We start from the raw sequence: 8,016 nt of genomic DNA, 5'->3' as shown, positions 1-8,016 counted from the left end.
TAGGGTGCCAATTTGTTGATCCAGGGGGAAGTAAAACAGACTTTGAAGGACAGGATACTTCTTGAGCACTCAGGCCCCTCCAAAAGAATCTACATTCTTCCTGTTGCCCCAGTGCATGTCAGCTAGCCCAATCTCGAAGGTTGTGATCTCTCAATTGCAGCTGAATGGACAGCAGTTCACCCAAAGATTTTTCTTTCTGTACCATATCCCTCTGCTCACACCAGTTCATTTCTACGTAAAGCAACCCTGCACAACTTCTCAGGACAGGGGCATAAGAGCAAGCTTCTCACATAAACTGCTAGCCCAGTCCAAGCAAAGGTCTTTCTCACCCTCATAAGCCAAACCTTACAGTCCATAGTTCTTACTTTCAACTATGTACTTATAGCACTGCAAGGCATCTCTTAGGCCAAGACTTCAAATCCTTTCACATTCCTCTTGAAAATCACCTCCAAAAGGCCAAAGCCACAAGTCAGGTGTCTAGCAGCAATCCCACTCCTCAGTACCACCTTACTGTTGCAGTCAGGTTCAAATTGCTGGTAGAAATCAACTGACCAAGAGCATCTTGTGGGAAAAAGAAGTTTATTTTGGCTTACAGGCTCGAGGGGGGAAGCTCCACGATGGCAGGGAAAACAACGACATGAGCAGAGGGTGGACATCACCCCCTGGCCAACATCAGGAGGAAGACCACAACAGGAGAGTGTGTCAAATACTGGCATGGGGAAACTGGCTATAACCCCCATAAGCCCACCCCCAACAATACACTTCCTCAAGGAGGAGTTAATTCCCAAACCTCCATCAGATGGGAACCTAGAATTCAGAACACCTAAGTTTATGGGGAACACCTGAATCAAACCACCACAACACCCCTGTCTTGTTCCTGAATTCAGTAGGAAAGCTTCAAGTTTTTCTCCATTTAGTATTATGTTGGCTATAGGTTTGTCATAAATAGCTTTTATTATGTCATGATATGTTCCTTTGAAGGTGTGATAGACTTGGTTTAGTGATGAATACTTATCTGTCACATCTGCTCAGCACTACAGTGACTTTTTGGTCATCCCAGTGGTCACCACCATCTGAAAAGAGAAGCTTCTCTAACAAAATTGAGAGTAGCTTTAATATATGGATATGAATGTTAAGTAACATGCATATAGGGCAGTTTGGTGGGCATAACATATGCATTTAGCCAGACAAGAACAGGCACTACACTCCTAAGGCTCATGACCTCCCCCACCATAGGTTTTTGTTGTTTAGTTATAATAATTTTTTTTTCATTTTATCATTTTTTTCATTTTCATTTTTTCATTTTTTGTTCATTTTTACTTATTTATTTGAGAGAGACAGAGAGAGAAAGAGGCAGGCAGAGAGAGAGAGAATGGGCATGCCAGGGCATCCAGCCACTGCAAATGAATTCCAGATGTGTGAACCCCCTTGTGCATCTGGCTAACGTAGGTCCTGGGGAATTGAGCCTCAAACCGGGGTCCATAGGCTTCACAGGCAAGTGCTTAACCATTAAGCCATCTATTCAGCCCACCATAAGCTTTTGATTAGATTTTCAATACAGGCATGTATTCCCATGTACAGAGTGGTCCTCCAGTCCAATTAGAGAGCAGTAAGTTTCCCCCGTAATAGGCATACCACTATTGTATCCATTGACTCATTTGGCCTGGCTGGACAAACTTCAAGCTTGCAATTTCCACTGTTTTCACCACTAATGACTTCCGTCTCCCATAGGGCTGCATTCAGTGCACCTTTGTCCAGCTTTCTGTTAGCTGGTCTTCAGGGAGGACATTTTCAGCTAAACCCCAGTTTGACTTCTTGGTGACCTTGCAGACCAGGCAAGTGGGGGCTTCAGCAATAGGGTCTCATCATCTATTCCTGGTGGAAAACCAAGAGCCTTGGCAATAGCCTGTAATGTTTTGGGGATATCAGGGACCTCTTTAGCCAACAACTCAGTGAAAAGCATGTCATGCCTGGCACTGAAACTTTTCTAGTAACAAGCTATGGCTTCTGGATGTGCCATTATCCAAAAGAGCAAGTTATCATATGACTTATTCACAATATTCTGAATTTTGATTAACCCTCCCTCACCCTTATTTTACTCAATTTCTTCCCCTGACCTTGCTCAGGCCATTCCACCCACAGTAATCTGATTGTCTACCTACATATACACAATACCATCCCCTTAAGTCCACCCCTCTACTCCATCCCTTATAGCCCCTTTCTAGCTTACTAGCCTCTGCTACCAATTTTTACTCCAACTCACACACAAGTCTAAACATTTGTAACTAGGATCCACATATGAGAGAGAATATGCGACATTTGGCTTTCTGAGCCTGGGTTACCTCACTTAATATAATCCTTTCCAGATCCATTCATTTCTCTGAAAATTCCATAATTTCATTTTTCTTTACCATTGAATAGAATTATGTTGTATAAACGTACCACATCGTCATCATCCATTCATCAGTTGTGGGACATCTAGGCTGGTTCCATTTCCTAGCTACTATGAATAGAGCAACAATAAACATGGTTGTGTAAGTATCACTAAAGTAGTGAGAAGAGTCCTTGGGATATATACCTAGGAGTTCTATAGCAGGATCATATGGTAAATCTATTTGTAGCTGTCTCAGGAACCTCCACACTGATTTCCACAATGGCTATACCAGATTACATGCCCACCAGCAGTGTAGAAGTGTTCTTCTTTTACCACATCCTCACCAACATTTATTGTCATTTGTTTTGTTGATGGTAGCCATTCTGACAGGAGTGAGATGGAATCTCAAAGTAGTTTTAATTTGCATTTCCCTGATGACTAAGGATATAGAACATTTTTTTACGTGTTTGTAGATGATCTGTATTTCTTCTTTTGAGAACTCTATTTAGTTCCATGGCCCCCCCCTTTTTTTAACTGCTTTGTTTGATGTCTTATTATTTAGTTTTCTGAGTTCTTTTTATGTCCTAGATATTAATCCTCTGTCAGATGTATAGCTGACAAAGATTTTCTCCCATTCTGTAGGTTGCCTCTTTGATCTATTTACAGTGTCCTTTTTGTACAAAAGCTTTGTAATTTCATGAGGTCCCAGTGGTTGATGAGTTTTATTTCCTGAGTAACTGGAGTTATATATTGCCTATGCCAATGTTTTCATCTCTTTCCCCTACTTTTTCAGTGTTTCTGGTATAATATTAAGGTTTTGATCCATTACAACGTAATTCTTGTGCATGGAGAGAGATAAGGATCCATTTTCATCTTTCTACATATACATATCCAGTTTCCCAGCATCATTTGCTGAAGAGGCTGTCTTTTCTCCAATGAGTATTTTTGTCAAAGATCAGGTGGCTACAGCTGCCCAGACTGATAGCTGGGTCCTCTATTCTGTTCAATTGATCTACGTGTCTGTTTTTGTGCCAGGATAATGCTGTTTTTGTTACTATGGCTCTGTAATATAGGTTAAAGCCAGGTATGGTGATACCACCAGCCCTATTTTCATTGTTCAAAATTGTTTTGTATATTTGAGGCTTTTTTTGTGCCTCCAAATAAACTTTAGGATTTTTTTTTTATATTTCCATGAGGAATGCCATTGGAATTTTGATGGGATTACATTAAATGTGTAGATTGCTTTTGGTAAGATTGATATTTTCACAGTATTTATTCTTCCTGTCCAAGCACATGGGATGCTATTATAGTCAGGTTTGCATTGCTGGTAGAAATCACCCAACCAAGATCAGTTTGTGGGGGAAAAAAAGGGTTTAGTTGGGCTTACAGGCTCGAGGGCACAGTCCATGATGGCATCAGCACAGGGTGGACATCACTTCCGGGCCAACATGAGGAGGACAACCACAACACTAAACCAGTTCTACAGAAAATAGTTGAAAGGATCCTCCATTCAGAAAAGAAAGAAAAGCATACACATAAGGAATCAGGAAAAAGTAAACCATATAAATAGTTAATAAAATAAATAGTTAATAAAAAAACCATATAAATAGTTAATAAAACAGAGTAAAGGAAAAACTGAAAGAACTAAAAAATAATAAGAATGCCAAGAATAAATACATACCTTTCAATAATAACTCTTAATATCTATGGTCTCAATGCCCCAAACAAAAGAAACAGGTTTGCAGACTGGGTTACAAAGCAGGATCCTTCTGTTCATTGCTTCCAAGAAACACACCTTTCCATAATAGAAGACCACTATCTTAGGGTGAAAGGTTGGAAAATGGTTTTTCAAGTACATGGGCCTAGAAAACAAGGAGGTGTCATTATCCTAAGATCTAAGAAGGTAGACTTCATACCAATACTTTATTTAAGTAGGCCCTGTTACCTTCTGGGATGGCTTCCAATCTCACCAATGCTGAGTGCCCATCTCAATCCCTCTCTGCTTCACTGTGTGTCTAGGTGAATGAGTTCTCTGGAGGTTCAGGGGACTGATGGCTGGGGGATGGTAGGCTGTGCAAGATACCTGGAGCTTCTTATCTGGTCCCATTTGTCTTCTTCAGCAGCTGCTCAGCTGGTTCCTGCTGTCTTCTCCTTCAAGTTTCTTCACTGCCAAGAGGCTGATATGAGTGGAAAATCCCTCCACCTGGTTTCTGCTTCTGCAGCTCTGCATCAGCCAGGTAGGTGAGCATGCAGGTGTGGCAGACTAGGACTGCCTTGGTAGGATTCTGGACAGTTTCCTCCTTTCTAGAAGATCTTAGTCTCTCCTGCGTCTCTGCTATGGTAGATAACTTACACACCTTCACTTTTTGGTAGAAGAGTGTATTTTCCTGTTTTTCTGCTTATTTCCCTACCTAGGTTGCTCTGGCATGGCTACTGTTTAGACAGTGTCTTTTGCTGAATCATGAACTAGCTAGCTCAGCGAGCTAGCCAGCAAGCTCTGAGAATCTTCCTGTGTCCCCTTTCTTAGCACTGAGACTAAAGGGGTACCACCATACCTGTTATGTGGGGGCAGGGATCCAAACTCAGGTCCTTATGTTTATGTTGGTGTGCAGCAAGGATTTTACCCACTGAATTACTTCTTTAGCCTCTCTAAATACATTGTTTTAGTGTAAATATGTCACATGCAATATTTGGGGTATTCTTAAATGAAGCATCATCTATTGTTGATCTGAAATTCAATGTTAACTGGGTATCTTAGAAACTTCAATAAATACACTACATGAAGAAAAATATAATCAAATATATCCCCATCCAGAAGGCCTTGGGTCCAATCCTTAGCACTGAAAAGCAAAGAACAAAACAAAAATAAGTTCAAAATATGCAACTATGCAAAGAGTTGTTAACCTGTGTTAGGTCACCTAAGCTTTCAACTCTTAGGTATCCTCTTCTACTTGCTTCCCTAGCAGGTCACTCCCAGGTCCTGTGGCTTTGCTAGTTAGAAACTGTAAATATGTTTGAAGGCAGGGGGTGAAGTATGGAAAAAGAGCAAGATAGGGTCTAGGATCACTGAGCTAGTCCTAGAATGAGGCAGGAAAATGGAAAGATGACAGTGATGACTACCTGAACTTCATTCAAACAATCCAGCTCAGGGGCACAGATTGGTTGACTGACTTATGGAACTATTTATTCCACAGACAGCTACTGAGAGCCAAGCCCTATGCTAATTGTCCAGTGATAGAGTAGGCAGTCACAACTGAGTGTGAGGCATATAAATAGAAGTTCATGGAATGCTGAGCAGATTGGGACATTAATGAGCAGCTAGTGGGAAATGTGGCATGAGACAGACATGGGTGTATGAGGACAATGAGAAGTAAAGAAAGTTGCAGCTCGGGCTGGAGAGATGGCTTAGCGGTTAAACGCTTGCCTGTGAAGCCTAAGGACCCCGATTCGAGGCTCGATTCTCCAGGACCCACGTTAGCCAGATGCACAAGGGGGCGCATGCATCTGGAGTTCGTTTACAGCGGCTGGAGGCCCTGGTGCGCCCATTCTCTCTCTCTCTCTCTCTGCCTCTTTCTCTCTGTCTGTCACTCTCAAATAAATAAATAAAAATATTTTAAAATTAAAAAAAAAAGAAAGTTGCAGCTCTCCTAAAACAACTCCTTCTATAAAAAATTCTCATGTACAAAATATCATAATCTTACTTGTAGGCCCAGTGCTGTGCTAAGGCATATTGGAGTCTGAGGCAAGTAATGTTAATCTTCTGTCATGGATTTTTTCATTGATTTTGATGTTTGAAGCATATTGCATCAAGTTATTGTCATAACAGATTCTTTAAATTTTACCTTCTAAGGATTTTTATTGAGAATTTTAATACATGATCATGCTGTAGTTTGATCATTATCATAATCCCCTCCTCTTACCCTTACCAGTCTCTCCTCCCCTACTCCAATTCCAGTGAATCTCTGTTCTTTCCATGTAGTGCCTTTTTTTATTTTGAGGTCTTTATCACATATGTGAGAATGTTGATAGACTCAGTTTTGTGCAGATTTTTAAAGATATGTGTACATGTATGCCCATATTTGTGTTTTGTGGGTGCATGAAAATGTGTAGGTGAATTTTCACATGCTAGTGTGTGGGTAGGTGCATGTTGAGACCAAAAGACAACCTTAGATGTTATACATGTGCATATAGAGATCAAAAGACAATTTTGGGTGTCATTATTTCCACCCACATTTTTGTGGAGACAAGGTCTCTCACTGGCCTGAAACTCACCAATTAGATGAAACTGATTGGCCTATAAGCTCCAGGGATACTCCTGCCATTGTCTCACTAGTGCTAAATTACAATCACTTGCCACAACACTTGCTTTTTTAAAATGTGAACCTGGGGTGTGAACTCAAATATTTATGCTTAAAACACAAACACTTTAATGACTGAGTCAGTCATCTCCCCAGCCCATCATCAATATGTTGCCTGGTGAGTACATGACACCCTCAGGGTCCTGTGTGTCACACTTAACTTATCCCTGATCTGAGGAACTTGGTACCCTTCTCTATTTCCTAGTTGCAGGCACAAGCCAGCTGTGGGATTGAGGTAGGCTCCAGAGATTTTACTGGATGGATCATGAAATGGCAACCAGAAAGTTAGCACAAAGTGTTCATTCTTACAGTTTCCCACTCATTTTTCCATTACTTACAGGTCCTTAGCATTGATCAGCCAGGCTCTGGTTTGGGGGCCCAATAAATGACACCATGTTTTTGTGCTTGAAATTGTGACTTTTGCTTGGAATTGTGACTTTCCCTTCTAGAGGTAACTGTTGGTTCTGGCCTTCTCCACTGACCTCAGCCACTGCTGAAAAGCAACCCAGACCTTTCTGAGATGCCTTCCTTACTTGCCTTCCAGCCTTGGCTAGAATAGGCAAGAACAACATAGTTTTTTAAAAAATAAATATTAGGTTCACTTTCTACTTTCTCAAGCTAAACTCCTGGTTTCATAGCCCCATGATGCCACCACCTTTTCTCTGTCACTTATCTTCTGAGTGGGTGCTACTCAGTCTAAAGGCAAGTCATTCTGGCCATGGTCCAAAGGTAGCTGAGTGCAATTAGAGAAGAAGCAGGGCAAGCTTCAGTGTTATGTATTGGCAGGTTCAGAGCAGGTAACAGAACCAGAGCTGTGATCTCACACTACTGAACTCCAGATGGTGATATAGGAGTTAGAGGTCCTTACCAATGCACGAGTATGATAATCTTGGAATGTCTCCAGATTCATGTCTTATGAACTCAACAGATGAATCCACAGACCAGAGGATGAGGTTTAGAAAGATTTTATTGTGGCTTAGAACTTCAGAAGGAAGAGCTTTAAGAGAAAGAAAGTTTAAGCTCTTATTCATGCAGGCAAGGAGGAATCCCATCTCAAGACTAAGGTTGGAGTTTTTATGTGAGCCCTGTGAATGATCTAGTCAATACAATCTTGTAGTCAGGTATATGGAGTCAGACTTTCTACAAAAAGGCAATCTTATCAGAAATCTTCATTGTCTAGGAAGGACCTTCTCAGAAGGGGATGGAGATTTTTAAGAAGGCCAGACTCTTCTGACTTTTCTTATTGTAGAAACTGTGTAGCTATTCACTTTGGGATCCTGTCAG

This window comes from Jaculus jaculus, chromosome 6 (genome assembly GCF_020740685.1).
Source record: "Jaculus jaculus isolate mJacJac1 chromosome 6, mJacJac1.mat.Y.cur, whole genome shotgun sequence".
Taxonomy (NCBI): Eukaryota; Metazoa; Chordata; class Mammalia; order Rodentia; family Dipodidae; genus Jaculus; species Jaculus jaculus.
Note: the sequence above shows the minus strand (reverse complement) of the source record.